At 44.0% G+C, this 16,448-nt stretch overlaps 8 non-coding genes and 1 pseudogene across 8 annotated transcripts; all 9 read right to left on the bottom strand.

Moving 5' to 3' along the window:
• Positions 1–450: 450 nt before the first annotated feature.
• On the bottom strand, positions 451–641 carry LOC141243304 (U2 spliceosomal RNA). The gene has a single exon (XR_012307592.1). It is a non-coding gene; the product is annotated as a U2 spliceosomal RNA (small nuclear RNA).
• Positions 642–1,756: 1,115 nt separating this feature from the next.
• Positions 1,757–1,946, bottom strand: LOC141243311 (U2 spliceosomal RNA). Its single transcript, XR_012307599.1, has one exon. It is a non-coding gene; the product is annotated as a U2 spliceosomal RNA (small nuclear RNA).
• Positions 1,947–3,061: 1,115 nt separating this feature from the next.
• LOC141243259 (U2 spliceosomal RNA) lies at positions 3,062–3,252 on the bottom strand. The gene has a single exon (XR_012307550.1). It is a non-coding gene; the product is annotated as a U2 spliceosomal RNA (small nuclear RNA).
• A 1,115-nt stretch (positions 3,253–4,367) lies between these two features.
• On the bottom strand, positions 4,368–4,558 carry LOC141243245 (U2 spliceosomal RNA). The gene has a single exon (XR_012307539.1). It is a non-coding gene; the product is annotated as a U2 spliceosomal RNA (small nuclear RNA).
• Positions 4,559–5,673: 1,115 nt separating this feature from the next.
• LOC141243343 (U2 spliceosomal RNA) lies at positions 5,674–5,875 on the bottom strand (annotated as a pseudogene).
• A 6,155-nt stretch (positions 5,876–12,030) lies between these two features.
• On the bottom strand, positions 12,031–12,221 carry LOC141243234 (U2 spliceosomal RNA). The gene has a single exon (XR_012307528.1). It is a non-coding gene; the product is annotated as a U2 spliceosomal RNA (small nuclear RNA).
• Positions 12,222–13,336: 1,115 nt separating this feature from the next.
• Positions 13,337–13,527, bottom strand: LOC141243222 (U2 spliceosomal RNA). Its single transcript, XR_012307517.1, has one exon. It is a non-coding gene; the product is annotated as a U2 spliceosomal RNA (small nuclear RNA).
• A 1,115-nt stretch (positions 13,528–14,642) lies between these two features.
• LOC141243210 (U2 spliceosomal RNA) lies at positions 14,643–14,833 on the bottom strand. The gene has a single exon (XR_012307506.1). It is a non-coding gene; the product is annotated as a U2 spliceosomal RNA (small nuclear RNA).
• Positions 14,834–15,948: 1,115 nt separating this feature from the next.
• Positions 15,949–16,139, bottom strand: LOC141243198 (U2 spliceosomal RNA). Its single transcript, XR_012307495.1, has one exon. It is a non-coding gene; the product is annotated as a U2 spliceosomal RNA (small nuclear RNA).
• Between the last annotated feature and the right edge of the window lie 309 nt (positions 16,140–16,448).

Genomic DNA, 16,448 nt, shown 5'->3' with positions numbered 1-16,448 from the left:
TAAGCGCAGCAGAGTAACCAGCGCACATACCTGTTAGCTCAGGTGAGTTTAAAAGGCTGCTGTTGATAACAAGGGCATTTGCTAAATAGATGGTGTGTGTGCAACAATATACTGAAACGTCAATTATATTGTGCAGCTTATCTCACCACCTGTAGTTATTTAGGTGAAAGCTCCAAAATGCTTGCCTAATATGTCTGTTTATCCAAAAGGAAGTAAAAAGGGAGAGCTAGAAAGATAGCATTGCATCACATTACATGGCAATGCAATGCACAGTTGCTGAAGTTGAACCAAAATGAGCTTGTAATCTGGCTTCTGCAACTTTGAACATGAAAAATCCAATGAGGAGAAGAAAAGCAAAGCCAAAGAGTCCATCCCCAAATCCGACAAACAAGCAAAATGAACAAAAAACATTGAATTCAATTCTTTCTGATTTTAGAAACTGCATTAAAGAAGGGGTGCACCGGTCCTGGAGATACTGCAATACCAGGTCAATGCGTGGAGTGGACAGAGCAAGCTCTTTTTCCATCTCCCTGTTCTAAAAATCCATTTAATATATGGTCCCCAGATAGGGGACGTATCAGATATTAAACTGATAAAAACAGATACTACACTTGATCTTAGCCAAAAGGCCGAGAAGCGATAACCAGAATTGGTTTCAAACTACGGAGCCACCCAAGGATCCTGTAAAGGCCATTTGTGGAGATGAGCTCCTGGACTCCCGTTAAGAAGACATGTTGTCAACCTCTAGATCCCTTACATGCCTGCACTTTTCGGCTTGCTGCTGCTGCAATCCACGCGTTTTAGATCTGCATAACTCCACCTCTTTAAACACAGCACCTTCACCCCCTGCTGTTCCCACCCGCCTCAACACCGTTGGAAGGGAGGAGAACCAATTAAGGCGGGGGGTGGGGTGGAACGAGCAGCTGTCTACCCTTAGCAGGAGGGCTCCTGATTACATACCTCTCCTGCTGCTGCTGCTGCTGGCTGTCCAGCAGCAGACTGAAGGTGGCTGCTGCTGTGCACAGGTATATAAAGGCTCAGAGCCTATTATGACACGCGCAGCCAGCGTTCCATTGCCACATTCCATCTACTGCAGGCAGGATACCTGGCTGGCTGAATGTCGCTGAGAAGCTCACAGAGACCGCCATAAGCAACAGTTTAACAGAATGCCACAGACTAATCAACCAAACTTTTTGGGTTGGGTTCTCTTTTATAGTCTGCAGGCATTAAATGAAAGAAGTCAGTGTTCCAGCAGAAGGAGACAACGTTTCAGAAAAGGCATTGTAGCAAACCAAAAAAGAAATTTTAAGCGCAGCAGAGTAACCAGCGCACATACCTGTTAGCTCAGGTGAGTTTAAAAGGCTGCTGTTGATAACAAGGGCATTTGCTAAATAGATGGTGTGTGTGCAACAATATACTGAAAGGTCAATTATATTGTGCAGCTTATCTCACCACCTGTAGTTATTTAGGTGAAAGCTCCAAAATGCTTGCCTAATATGTCTGTTTATCCAAAAGGAAGTAAAAAGGGAGAGCTAGAAAGATAGCATTGCATCACATTACATGGCAATGCAATGCACAGTTGCTGAAGTTGAACCAAAATGAGCTTGTAATCTGGCTTCTGCAACTTTGAACATGAAAAATCCAATGAGGAGAAGAAAAGCAAAGCCAAAGAGTCCATCCCCAAATCCGACAAACAAGCAAAATGAACAAAAAACATTGAATTCAATTCTTTCTGATTTTAGAAACTGCATTAAAGAAGGGGTGCACCGGTCCTGGAGATACTGCAATACCAGGTCAATGCGTGGAGTGGACAGAGCAAGCTCTTTTTCCATCTCCCTGTTCTAAAAATCCATTTAATATATGGTCCCCAGATAGGGGACGTATCAGATATTAAACTGATAAGAACAGATACTACACTTGATCTTAGCCAAAGGCCGAGAAGCGATAACCAGAATTGGTTTCAAACTACGGAGCCACCCAAGGATCCTGAAAAGTCCATTTGTGGAGATGAGCTCCTGGACTCCCGTTAAGAAGACATGTTGTCAACCTCTAGATCCCTTACATGCCTGCACTTTTCGGCTTGCTGCTGCTGCAATCCACGCGTTTTAGATCTGCATAACTCCACCTCTTTAAACACAGCACCTTCACCCCCTGCTGTTCCCACCCGCCTCAACACCGTTGGAAGGGAGGAGAACCAATTAAGGCGGGGGGTGGGGTGGAACGAGCAGCTGTCTACCCTTAGCAGGAGGGCTCCTGATTACATACCTCTCCTGCTGCTGCTGCTGCTGGCTGTCCAGCAGCAGACTGAAGGTGGCTGCTGCTGTGCACATCTATATAAAGGCTCAGAGCCTATTATGACACGCGCAGCCAGCGTTCCATTGCCACATTCCATCTACTGCAGGCAGGATACCTGGCTGGCTGAATGTCGCTGAGAAGCTCACAGAGACCGCCATAAGCAACAGTTTAACAGAATGCCACAGACTAATCAACCAAACTTTTTGGGTTGGGTTCTCTTTTATAGTCTGCAGGCATTAAATGAAAGAAGTCAGTGTTCCAGCAGAAGGAGACAACGTTTCAGAAAAGGCATTGTAGCAAACCAAAAAAGAAATTTTAAGCGCAGCAGAGTAACCAGCGCACATACCTGTTAGCTCAGGTGAGTTTAAAAGGCTGCTGTTGATAACAAGGGCATTTGCTAAATAGATGGTGTGTGTGCAACAATATACTGAAAGGTCAATTATATTGTGCAGCTTATCTCACCACCTGTAGTTATTTAGGTGAAAGCTCCAAAATGCTTGCCTAATATGTCTGTTTATCCAAAAGGAAGTAAAAAGGGAGAGCTAGAAAGATAGCATTGCATCACATTACATGGCAATGCAATGCACAGTTGCTGAAGTTGAACCAAAATGAGCTTGTAATCTGGCTTCTGCAACTTTGAACATGAAAAATCCAATGAGGAGAAGAAAAGCAAAGCCAAAGAGTCCATCCCCAAATCCGACAAACAAGCAAAATGAACAAAAAACATTGAATTCAATTCTTTCTGATTTTAGAAACTGCATTAAAGAAGGGGTGCACCGGTCCTGGAGATACTGCAATACCAGGTCAATGCGTGGAGTGGACAGAGCAAGCTCTTTTTCCATCTCCCTGTTCTAAAAATCCATTTAATATATGGTCCCCAGATAGGGGACGTATCAGATATTAAACTGATAAGAACAGATACTACACTTGATCTTAGCCAAAAGGCCGAGAAGCGATAACCAGAATTGGTTTCAAACTACGGAGCCACCCAAGGATCCTGTAAAGGCCATTTGTGGAGATGAGCTCCTGGACTCCCGTTAAGAAGACATGTTGTCAACCTCTAGATCCCTTACATGCCTGCACTTTTCGGCTTGCTGCTGCTGCAATCCACGCGTTTTAGATCTGCATAACTCCACCTCTTTAAACACAGCACCTTCACCCCCTGCTGTTCCCACCCGCCTCAACACCGTTGGAAGGGAGGAGAACCAATTAAGGCGGGGGGTGGGGTGGAACGAGCAGCTGTCTACCCTTAGCAGGAGGGCTCCTGATTACATACCTCTCCTGCTGCTGCTGCTGCTGGCTGTCCAGCAGCAGACTGAAGGTGGCTGCTGCTGTGCACAGGTATATAAAGGCTCAGAGCCTATTATGACACGCGCAGCCAGCGTTCCATTGCCACATTCCATCTACTGCAGGCAGGATACCTGGCTGGCTGAATGTCGCTGAGAAGCTCACAGAGACCGCCATAAGCAACAGTTTAACAGAATGCCACAGACTAATCAACCAAACTTTTTGGGTTGGGTTCTCTTTTATAGTCTGCAGGCATTAAATGAAAGAAGTCAGTGTTCCAGCAGAAGGAGACAACGTTTCAGAAAAGGCATTGTAGCAAACCAAAAAAGAAATTTTAAGCGCAGCAGAGTAACCAGCGCACATACCTGTTAGCTCAGGTGAGTTTAAAAGGCTGCTGTTGATAACAAGGGCATTTGCTAAATAGATGGTGTGTGTGCAACAATATACTGAAAGGTCAATTATATTGTGCAGCTTATCTCACCACCTGTAGTTATTTAGGTGAAAGCTCCAAAATGCTTGCCTAATATGTCTGTTTATCCAAAAGGAAGTAAAAAGGGAGAGCTAGAAAGATAGCATTGCATCACATTACATGGCAATGCAATGCACAGTTGCTGAAGTTGAACCAAAATGAGCTTGTAATCTGGCTTCTGCAACTTTGAACATGAAAAATCCAATGAGGAGAAGAAAAGCAAAGCCAAAGAGTCCATCCCCAAATCCGACAAACAAGCAAAATGAACAAAAAACATTGAATTCAATTCTTTCTGATTTTAGAAACTGCATTAAAGAAGGGGTGCACCGGTCCTGGAGATACTGCAATACCAGGTCAATGCGTGGAGTGGACAGAGCAAGCTCTTTTTCCATCTCCCTGTTCTAAAAATCCATTTAATATATGGTCCCCAGATAGGGGACGTATCAGATATTAAACTGATAAGAACAGATACTACACTTGATCTTAGCCAAAAGGCCGAGAAGCGATAACCAGAATTGGTTTCAAACTACGGAGCCACCCAAGGATCCTGAAAAGTCCATTTGTGGAGATGAGTTCCTGGACTCCCGTTAAGAAGACATGTTGTCAACCTCTAGATCCCTTACATGCCTGCACTTTTCGGCTTGCTGCTGCTGCAATCCACGCGTTTTAGATCTGCATAACTCCACCTCTTTAAACACAGCACCTTCACCCCCTGCTGTTCCCACCCGCCTCAACACCGTTGGAAGGGAGGAGAACCAATTAAGGCGGGGGGTGGGGTGGAACGAGCAGCTGTCTACCCTTAGCAGGAGGGCTCCTGATTACATACCTCTCCTGCTGCTGCTGCTGCTGGCTGTCCAGCAGCAGACTGAAGGTGGCTGCTGCTGTGCACAGGTATATAAAGGCTCAGAGCCTATTATGACACGCGCAGCCAGCGTTCCATTGCCACATTCCATCTACTGCAGGCAGGATACCTGGCTGGCTGAATGTCGCTGAGAAGCTCACAGAGACCGCCATAAGCAACAGTTTAACAGAATGCCACAGACTAATCAACCAAACTTTTTGGGTTGGGTTCTCTTTTATAGTCTGCAGGCATTAAATGAAAGAAGTCAGTGTTCCAGCAGAAGGAGACAACGTTTCAGAAAAGGCATTGTAGCAAACCAAAAAAGAAATTTTAAGCGCAGCAGAGTAACCAGCGCACATACCTGTTAGCTCAGGTGAGTTTAAAAGGCTGCTGTTGATAACAAGGGCATTTGCTAAATAGATGGTGTGTGTGCAACAATATACTGAAAGGTCAATTATATTGTGCAGCTTATCTCACCACCTGTAGTTATTTAGGTGAAAGCTCCAAAATGCTTGCCTAATATGTCTGTTTATCCAAAAGGAAGTAAAAAGGGAGAGCTAGAAAGATAGCATTGCATCACATTACATGGCAATGCAATGCACAGTTGCTGAAGTTGAACCAAAATGAGCTTGTAATCTGGCTTCTGCAACTTTGAACATGAAAAATCCAATGAGGAGAAGAAAAGCAGAGCCAAAGAGTCCATCCCCAAATCCGACAAACAAGCAAAATGAACAAAAAACATTGAATTCAATTCTTTCTGATTTTAGAAACTGCATTAAAGAAGGGGTGCACCGGTCCTGGAGATACTGCAATACCAGGTCAATGCGTGGAGTGGACAGAGCAAGCTCTTTTTCCATCTCCCTGTTCTAAAAATCCATTTAATATATGGTCCCCAGATAGGGGACGTATCAGATATTAAACTGATAAGAACAGATTTTTTTTTTTTTTTTTTTTTTTTCTTTTTTCTCCTCAGACGAGGAAATTCCACAGTCTATGGAAACCAGACAAAGGAAAATTCCATCAAAACAGCTGCGTCAAATCCAATACGCAATTTGCTGTCCCCATCATCATCGGAAATATTTATTTCATATTTCAAAACAACAATAACAAAAATCAAGAGGTACTAACAATATATCTCCACTTTTTAACTTTCCATATTCCCTCCGCATCCACTTCCCCTCTCCTCTTTTTGTCCCATAGGAAACACACATACATCTTCCCCAAAATCACCTTCACACTATCCTTTACAGCAATTTCCTTCCTTTTAAACACATACACATTCCTCACATCCCATAACACTTCCTTTATACATGCAAGCATCAACCACAAGACTCTTTCCTTCGTCCCATCACATATTCCCAAACCAAACATAAACAACTCAAAAGACAACAAATTCACACCACACAATTCTTTACACAAAGGCCCCATTCTCCCAATCACATCTCTAGCATACTGGCAATTCCAAAAAACATGCAACACACTTTCCCTTCCACCACAGCCATTTCTTGGACACATTTCACTCCTCACCAAACCTCTATTCTTCTGAAACTCTCTCACAGGTAATACTCCATGTAAAGACTGCCACACAACTTCACTCTGTTTGTTGGTCATACCACTCATCCGCACTTTCTTCCAAACCTTCTGCACATCACCACCCCTAACCATATTTATTCCACATTCTACCTCTCTACATTCAATCATCCTATACACAGCCTTCTTATTCTCCAGCAATCTCACATCTGCATCACACAGTTCATACCTCACCAAAAACTTATAAACCCACACATACCATACAGGCACCTCAAAAGCAATCGGACATCGCAAATCCCTTTCTTGCCACTTTAAACGAAACAAATACGCTCCAAATAAATACCTACACATAGATGAAAACTTTCCATCCGCCCTAATCACTTTCAAAACAAACACAACGATATTCACACCAAAAAACACGTCCAAATTCGGAAAACCCAAACCACCTTTTTCCACTCTTTTAACCAAAATTTCTCTCCTAGCTCTCTCCATTTTCGAGTTCCACAAAAAAACAAATAAAATTCTATTCAAGCTTCTCATACACATATATCCTGGTGGAAATACTACCGCAATATATAAAAATATTGGCAACACCACACTCTTAACAATTAAAATCTTCCCAAAAAAGGATAAACTCCTCAATTTCCAAAAATTCAACTTCTGCTCAACTTTTCCTTTCGCATCATCCCAACTTTCTTTCCCATCCAAACTCTCTGAAAACTTCACACCCAAAACTTTAATAGGTCCATTCACTACATTCACACCTACATCCCTACTTAAACTTCCGCCTCCAAAACCCTTACACTCACTCTTTTCCCAATTCACTTTAAACGCAGATGCACCACAAAAAATAGACACTAACAACTTCACCCGCCTCACCGAACATTCAGAATCACATAATACACACACGTCATCCATATAACCACTCACCTTCCATTCTTTTCCTCCACCTCCCGGCACTTGCACACCACGAATTACCTTATCTTTCCTCAGCATACACAACAATGGCTCAATTGCACAAATAAATGCTACAGGGGACAAAGGACACCCCTGTCGCACACCCGAAAACACATTCACTTTCCTACCCACATACCCATTCATTAAAACACAGCTATAAACACCCGCATACAAACTTCTCACTCGCCCAACAAAATCAGCCGGAAAACCCATTTTTAACAACACTCTGAACAAAAAACCATGCGACAACCTATCATAAGCCTTTTCAAAATCCAAACTTAACAAAAATACACTCTTCTTACGACCCATGCAATCCCATAGACAATCTCTTAACATACACACACACTCATGAATCCGCCTCCCAGGTACCGCACAACACTGCTCATCCCCAATCACACTCTCTATCACATCACGCATCCTATTAGCCATAAGTTTTGCATAGATTTTATAATCACAATTAAGTAACGTTATTGGCCTCCAATTCCTCAGACTTTTCAAATCCCCTTTCTTAGGAATTAACACAACCATACCTGCACGCATACTCTCAGCCACCTCCATGTTTCCCCACATATACTTACATACATCCACAAAGTCCTTACCAATCACACCCCACATCACACGATAAAATTCTACTGGGAGGCCATCCTCCCCCGGCGTCTTATTCAAAGCCATACTACACATAACCTTCCATACCTCATCACCAGTCACCTCACCCATCACTCTCTCTCTTTCTGCTTCACTCAACTTACTCTCTAACACACTCAAAACATCATTCTCCAAACATTCATCCCTCTGTTTCACTGCATACAGATCCTCATAAAACTTAGCCACCTCTTCACACATATCCTCTCCACTCACCTCACTTCCATCTGCTCCATACACCACGCTCATACTCTGTTTCTTTCCAAAAACTTTTTTAAAGAAAAACCGAGAACATTTCTCATCCTGCTCCATCTTATCAATCTTTGCCCTAAACACTATGCTTCTCCCTCTCTCCAACAAAAACTCACTAATCTCCTTTTTTACCTCTAAAATATCCTCCTCCACCTCAACTCCTCCTTCCCTTAACTTATACAAAACGCTCAACCGCGCGTTCAGTTTAACAAAACTCTCTCTTTTAATTGCTGCATACTTGTATCCTAAATTTTTAAAGAACATTTTTGTTTGTTTCTTCACCCAGTCCCACCACTCACAAACATTCCCAAACTCATTTTTATGCTTACACCATTCTTCATACCGCCTTTCATACTCCTTTCTCACATCTTCATTCTCTAACAGTTTAACATTTAACTTCCACAATCCTCTCCCAAACACTCCATCAACTTTTATATCCAACTCACACAACATACACACATGATCTGAAAAAAGAACGTTTTCCTGCCTATAATTAACAGAAACCATATTTTTAGAAATAAAACAATAATCCAATCTGGATTGTACCCTACCACTCTCAGAAAAGAAAGTGTTCAACAAAGGATTCATGTTACACACGCGCTGCATATCACACAACCCAAAATCATTCACTAACTCCAATAATGCTTTCCCAGACACATCCACATTCACTCTCCCCACATCACAGTTCATATCACCCACAATTACCACAGGTATTCTTCCTGGAACAAAAAGCTTAATTTTTTCAAATAAATTTTTGCGCTCATTTTTTTCAACTGGCGCATAAACATTAATAACACAAAACTTTACATTCTTGTATACAAAATTAGCAAGGATACATCTCCCCACCTCAATAACCAAATAATCACTCAAAACAACCTCCCTTCCTTTAACCAAAATACCCACACCATCATTCTTATTACATGCACTCCCCGACCACACAGACGCTCCATAAGACCATTCATCCCCTTTCACACCATCCACTACCCCACATTCTTGTAAACAAAAAATAGATGCATTTTGCATAGCTAAAAACTCAAAAATAGCAGCTCTTCTTACTTTACTTTTAAACACTCTTACGTTTTGGGACACTATGGTAAATCCCATAATACTTCTACTCCTTCACCAATTACACAAAGAAATAGCCTTTGGCCTAAACCAAAGCTCACAAGAGGACAAAAAGAAAAAACATTTACAATATTATATGGTGACACTATCCAGCACCACCACTATCCTCCTCCGCCATCAGAACAGAACAGCTGGTTTCCGACCCGCTGGCTTCACCAGCCACACTCCTCATTCTGGCAGTTCTGATCTTCCTCTGAGGCTCACTAAAATCTGCATCATCACTGCCCCCACCATCCTGCCTACGACTCTTCTTTGCACCCCTATCATCCTCCGAAGAAAAATCTTCAGTGTTTTCAGGACCCGAAGGGTGTTCAGGACTGTCGGGTTCCGAGATTTGCACTTCACATCCTGTTGCGTCCATTGCCTCTCCAAAAGTCATCATCTCAGGCAGCTCTGCTTCCACCACTTTCCTAGATATTCTCGCAGACACTGCCTTTTTCTCCACCTTTGCCACTTCCCTCCAGAACTCCTTTTCTTCCCTCCGCTTCTTCCTCATTTCTTCAGCAGAAGAAGAACATGGTCTCAGGGACACCTCCTCTGGCGCCGTAGAGGGAGAGGCTCTACCAGTTTCCCGCCTCCTTCCCTCTCTCTCCTCCCTCTCCAATCTTTCCAGCACTTTCAGTGCGCTTGCCATCTGCCTCCTCTCCAGCTCCTCCTCCTTCTGTTCTTTATCAGAACGTCTAGGTGCACTCATAGGACAGTCCTTATACATGTGATCACTACTCCCACAGACATCACAGGACTTGGCCTCTGGACACTGGTTGGCCATATGCCCCTCCTTTCTGCAATTTCGGCAACACTGCCCTTTAAGGCATGTTACCATGGTATGTCCGAAAGAAAAGCATCTACGGCAAAACATGGGCTGGCCTGGGTAAAAGAGGAAACCTCTATGGCCTGCAACGGAAAAATTTGATGGAGGGTGTCTAAAGCTCCCCACACTGTCAGGATCCCTTTTCAATTTCACACGGAATTTATACTGACAGTTAAAGATTCCTAGACAATTGACTTGCTTCACTCCCTTCCGCACATATTCACAGTAGCGAGAGAGGAAGCACTCCAGCAGCTCAGGGTCTGTAAAAGGGTTATAGACAGTCACAGTCACCTCCTTTTCTTTCAGACCAAACAAAGGTTCCCATCTAACTCCTTCCAAGCAGGGGTCACTAGAGTGACCACGGAGCCATTCAAAGACATTAAGGCAAACATCCTGGTCCATAAAGGTAACGTCATAATTACCTTGACGTGAAAATTCGTTGACACTGAAGATCCCAGAACGTCTTGCTCCAGCTTTGCCTTCAACGATGTCTTGGACAATGAAAACCACGTTGTTCTTGTTCTGGTCAGATGGATCCACGGACAAACGGATGGTGTTCTTCACAAAAGACATCTTGGATTCTGTCGGTATGGAATACCACAGGAAAAAGCAGAAAATCCTCCACAAAAGGGTCCGGATTCCTCCAGGAGACTCGCACCAATCAAGGTACAGTCATACGATCGCAGCCAAAAGGCCGAGAAGCGATAACCAGAATTGGTTTCAAACTACGGAGCCACCCAAGGATCCTGAAAAGTCCATTTGTGGAGATGAGCTCCTGGACTCCCGTTAAGAAGACATGTTGTCAACCTCTAGATCCCTTACATGCCTGCACTTTTCGGCTTGCTGCTGCTGCAATCCACGCGTTTTAGATCTGCATAACTCCACCTCTTTAAACACAGCACCTTCACCCCCTGCTGTTCCCACCCGCCTCAACACCGTTGGAAGGGAGGAGAACCAATTAAGGCGGGGGGTGGGGTGGAACGAGCAGCTGTCTACCCTTAGCAGGAGGGCTCCTGATTACATACCTCTCCTGCTGCTGCTGCTGCTGGCTGTCCAGCAGCAGACTGAAGGTGGCTGCTGCTGTGCACAGGTATATAAAGGCTCAGAGCCTATTATGACACGCGCAGCCAGCGTTCCATTGCCACATTCCATCTACTGCAGGCAGGATACCTGGCTGGCTGAATGTCGCTGAGAAGCTCACAGAGACCGCCATAAGCAACAGTTTAACAGAATGCCACAGACTAATCAACCAAACTTTTTGGGTTGGGTTCTCTTTTATAGTCTGCAGGCATTAAATGAAAGAAGTCAGTGTTCCAGCAGAAGGAGACAACGTTTCAGAAAAGGCATTGTAGCAAACCAAAAAAGAAATTTTAAGCACAGCAGAGTAACCAGCGCACATACCTGTTAGCTCAGGTGAGTTTAAAAGGCTGCTGTTGATAACAAGGGCATTTGCTAAATAGATGGTGTGTGTGCAACAATATACTGAAAGGTCAATTATATTGTGCAGCTTATCTCACCACCTGTAGTTATTTAGGTGAAAGCTCCAAAATGCTTGCCTAATATGTCTGTTTATCCAAAAGGAAGTAAAAAGGGAGAGCTAGAAAGATAGCATTGCATCACATTACATGGCAATGCAATGCACAGTTGCTGAAGTTGAACCAAAATGAGCTTGTAATCTGGCTTCTGCAACTTTGAACATGAAAAATCCAATGAGGAGAAGAAAAGCAAAGCCAAAGAGTCCATCCCCAAATCCGACAAACAAGCAAAATGAACAAAAAACATTGAATTCAATTCTTTCTGATTTTAGAAACTGCATTAAAGAAGGGGTGCACCGGTCCTGGAGATACTGCAATACCAGGTCAATGCGTGGAGTGGACAGAGCAAGCTCTTTTTCCATCTCCCTGTTCTAAAAATCCATTTAATATATGGTCCCCAGATAGGGGACGTATCAGATATTAAACTGATAAGAACAGATACTACACTTGATCTTAGCCAAAAGGCCGAGAAGCGATAACCAGAATTGGTTTCAAACTACGGAGCCACCCAAGGATCCTGAAAAGTCCATTTGTGGAGATGAGCTCCTGGACTCCCGTTAAGAAGACATGTTGTCAACCTCTAGATCCCTTACATGCCTGCACTTTTCGGCTTGCTGCTGCTGCAATCCACGCGTTTTAGATCTGCATAACTCCACCTCTTTAAACACAGCACCTTCACCCCCTGCTGTTCCCACCCGCCTCAACACCGTTGGAAGGGAGGAGAACCAATTAAGGCGGGGGGTGGGGTGGAACGAGCAGCTGTCTACCCTTAGCAGGAGGGCTCCTGATTACATACCTCTCCTGCTGCTGCTGCTGCTGGCTGTCCAGCAGCAGACTGAAGGTGGCTGCTGCTGTGCACAGGTATATAAAGGCTCAGAGCCTATTATGACACGCGCAGCCAGCGTTCCATTGCCACATTCCATCTACTGCAGGCAGGATACCTGGCTGGCTGAATGTCGCTGAGAAGCTCACAGAGACCGCCATAAGCAACAGTTTAACAGAATGCCACAGACTAATCAACCAAACTTTTTGGGTTGGGTTCTCTTTTATAGTCTGCAGGCATTAAATGAAAGAAGTCAGTGTTCCAGCAGAAGGAGACAACGTTTCAGAAAAGGCATTGTAGCAAACCAAAAAAGAAATTTTAAGCGCAGCAGAGTAATCAGCGCACATACCTGTTAGCTCAGGTGAGTTTAAAAGGCTGCTGTTGATAACAAGGGCATTTGCTAAATAGATGGTGTGTGTGCAACAATATACTGAAAGGTCAATTATATTGTGCAGCTTATCTCACCACCTGTAGTTATTTAGGTGAAAGCTCCAAAATGCTTGCCTAATATGTCTGTTTATCCAAAAGGAAGTAAAAAGGGAGAGCTAGAAAGATAGCATTGCATCACATTACATGGCAATGCAATGCACAGTTGCTGAAGTTGAACCAAAATGAGCTTGTAATCTGGCTTCTGCAACTTTGAACATGAAAAATCCAATGAGGAGAAGAAAAGCAAAGCCAAAGAGTCCATCCCCAAATCCGACAAACAAGCAAAATGAACAAAAAACATTGAATTCAATTCTTTCTGATTTTAGAAATTGCATTAAAGAAGGGGTGCACCGGTCCTGGAGATACTGCAATACCAGGTCAATGCGTGGAGTGGACAGAGCAAGCTCTTTTTCCATCTCCCTGTTCTAAAAATCCATTTAATATATGGTCCCCAGATAGGGGACGTATCAGATATTAAACTGATAAGAACAGATACTACACTTGATCTTAGCCAAAAGGCCGAGAAGCGATAACCAGAATTGGTTTCAAACTACGGAGCCACCCAAGGATCCTGAAAAGTCCATTTGTGGAGATGAGCTCCTGGACTCCCGTTAAGAAGACATGTTGTCAACCTCTAGATCCCTTACATGCCTGCACTTTTCGGCTTGCTGCTGCTGCAATCCACGCGTTTTAGATCTGCATAACTCCACCTCTTTAAACACAGCACCTTCACCCCCTGCTGTTCCCACCCGCCTCAACACCCTTGGAAGGGAGGAGAACCAATTAAGGCGGGGGGTGGGGTGGAACGAGCAGCTGTCTACCCTTAGCAGGAGGGCTCCTGATTACATACCTCTCCTGCTGCTGCTGCTGCTGGCTGTCCAGCAGCAGACTGAAGGTGGCTGCTGCTGTGCACAGGTATATAAAGGCTCAGAGCCTATTATGACACGCGCAGCCAGCGTTCCATTGCCACATTCCATCTACTGCAGGCAGGATACCTGGCTGGCTGAATGTCGCTGAGAAGCTCACAGAGACCGCCATAAGCAACAGTTTAACAGAATGCCACAGACTAATCAACCAAACTTTTTGGGTTGGGTTCTCTTTTATAGTCTGCAGGCATTAAATGAAAGAAGTCAGTGTTCCAGCAGAAGGAGACAACGTTTCAGAAAAGGCATTGTAGCAAACCAAAAAAGAAATTTTAAGCGCAGCAGAGTAACCAGCGCAAATACCTGTTAGCTCAGGTGAGTTTAAAAGGCTGCTGTTGATAACAAGGGCATTTGCTAAATAGATGGTGTGTGTGCAACAATATACTGAAAGGTCAATTATATTGTGCAGCTTATCTCACCACCTGTAGTTATTTAGGTGAAAGCTCCAAAATGCTTGCCTAATATGTCTGTTTATCCAAAAGGAAGTAAAAAGGGAGAGCTAGAAAGATAGCATTGCATCACATTACATGGCAATGCAATGCACAGTTGCTGAAGTTGAACCAAAATGAGCTTGTAATCTGGCTTCTGCAACTTTGAACATGAAAAATCCAATGAGGAGAAGAAAAGCAAAGCCAAAGAGTCCATCCCCAAATCCGACAAACAAGCAAAATGAACAAAAAACATTGAATTCAATTCTTTCTGATTTTAGAAACTGCATTAAAGAAGGGGTGCACCGGTCCTGGAGATACTGCAATACCAGGTCAATGCGTGGAGTGGACAGAGCAAGCTCTTTTTCCATCTCCCTGTTCTAAAAATCCATTTAATATATGGTCCCCAGATAGGGGACGTATCAGATATTAAACTGATAAGAACAGATACTACACTTGATCTTAGCCAAAAGGCCGAGAAGCGATAACCAGAATTGGTTTCAAACTACGGAGCCACCCAAGGATCCTGAAAAGTCCATTTGTGGAGATGAGCTCCTGGACTCCCGTTAAGAAGACATGTTGTCAACCTCTAGATCCCTTACATGCCTGCACTTTTCGGCTTGCTGCTGCTGCAATCCACGCGTTTTAGATCTGCATAACTCCACCTCTTTAAACACAGCACCTTCACCCCCTGCTGTTCCCACCCGCCTCAACACCGTTGGAAGGGAGGAGAACCAATTAAGGCGGGGGGTGGGGTGGAACGAGCAGCTGTCTACCCTTAGCAGGAGGGCTCCTGATTACATACCTCTCCTGCTGCTGCTGCTGCTGGCTGTCCAGCAGCAGACTGAAGGTGGCTGCTGCTGTGCACAGGTATATAAAGGCTCAGAGCCTATTATGACACGCGCAGCCAGCGTTCCATTGCCACATTCCATCTACTGCAGGCAGGATACCTGGCTGGCTGAATGTCGCTGAGAAGCTCACAGAGACCGCCATAAGCAACAGTTTAACAGAATGCCACAGACTAATCAACCAAACTTTTTGGGTTGGGTTCTTTTTTATAGTCTGCAGGCATTAAATGAAAGAAGTCAGTGTTCCAGCAGAAGGAGACAACGTTTCAGAAAAGGCATTGTAGCAAACCAAAAAAGAAATTTTAAGCGCAGCAGAGTAACCAGCGCACATACCTGTTAGCTCAGGTGAGTTTAAAAGGCTGCTGTTGATAACAAGGGCATTTGCTAAATAGATGGTGTGTGTGCAACAATATACTGAAAGGTCAATTATATTGTGCAGCTTATCTCACCACCTGTAGTTATTTAGGTGAAAGCTCCAAAATGCTTGCCTAATATGTCTGTTTATCCAAAAGGAAGTAAAAAGGGAGAGCTAGAAAGATAGCATTGCATCACATTACATGGCAATGCAATGCACAGTTGCTGAAGTTGAACCAAAATGAGCTTGTAATCTGGCTTCTGCAACTTTGAACATGAAAAATCCAATGAGGAGAAGAAAAGCAAAGCCAAAGAGTCCATCCCCAAATCCGACAAACAAGCAAAATGAACAAAAAACATTGAATTCAATTCTTTCTGATTTTAGAAACTGCATTAAAGAAGGGGTGCACCGGTCCTGGAGATACTGCAATACCAGGTCAATGCGTGGAGTGGACAGAGCAAGCTCTTTTTCCATCTCCCTGTTCTAAAAATCCATTTAATATATGGTCCCCAGATAGGGGACGTATCAGATATTAAACTGATAAGAACAGATACTACACTTGATCTTAGCCAAAAGGCCGAGAAGCGATAACCAGAATTGGTTTCAAACTACGGAGCCACCCAAGGATCCTGAAAAGTCCATTTGTGGAGATGAGCTCCTGGACTCCCGTTAAGAAGACATGTTGTCAACCTCTAGATCCCTTACATGCCTGCACTTTTCGGCTTGCTGCTGCTGCAATCCACGCGTTTTAGATCTGCATAACTCCACCTCTTTAAACACAGCACCTTCACCCCCTGCTGTTCCCACCCGCCTCAACACCGTTGGAAGGGAGGAGAACCAATTAAGGCGGGGGGTGGGGTGGAACGAGCAGCTGTCTACCCTTAGCAGGAGGGCTCCT

Source organism: Phyllobates terribilis, unplaced genomic scaffold (assembly GCF_046119375.1).
Source record: "Phyllobates terribilis strain yellow unplaced genomic scaffold, ASM4611937v1 Scaffold_1213__1_contigs__length_355869, whole genome shotgun sequence".
NCBI lineage: Eukaryota > Metazoa > Chordata > Amphibia > Anura > Dendrobatidae > Phyllobates > Phyllobates terribilis.
Note: the sequence above shows the minus strand (reverse complement) of the source record. Positions and strands in the feature narration are given on the sequence as shown.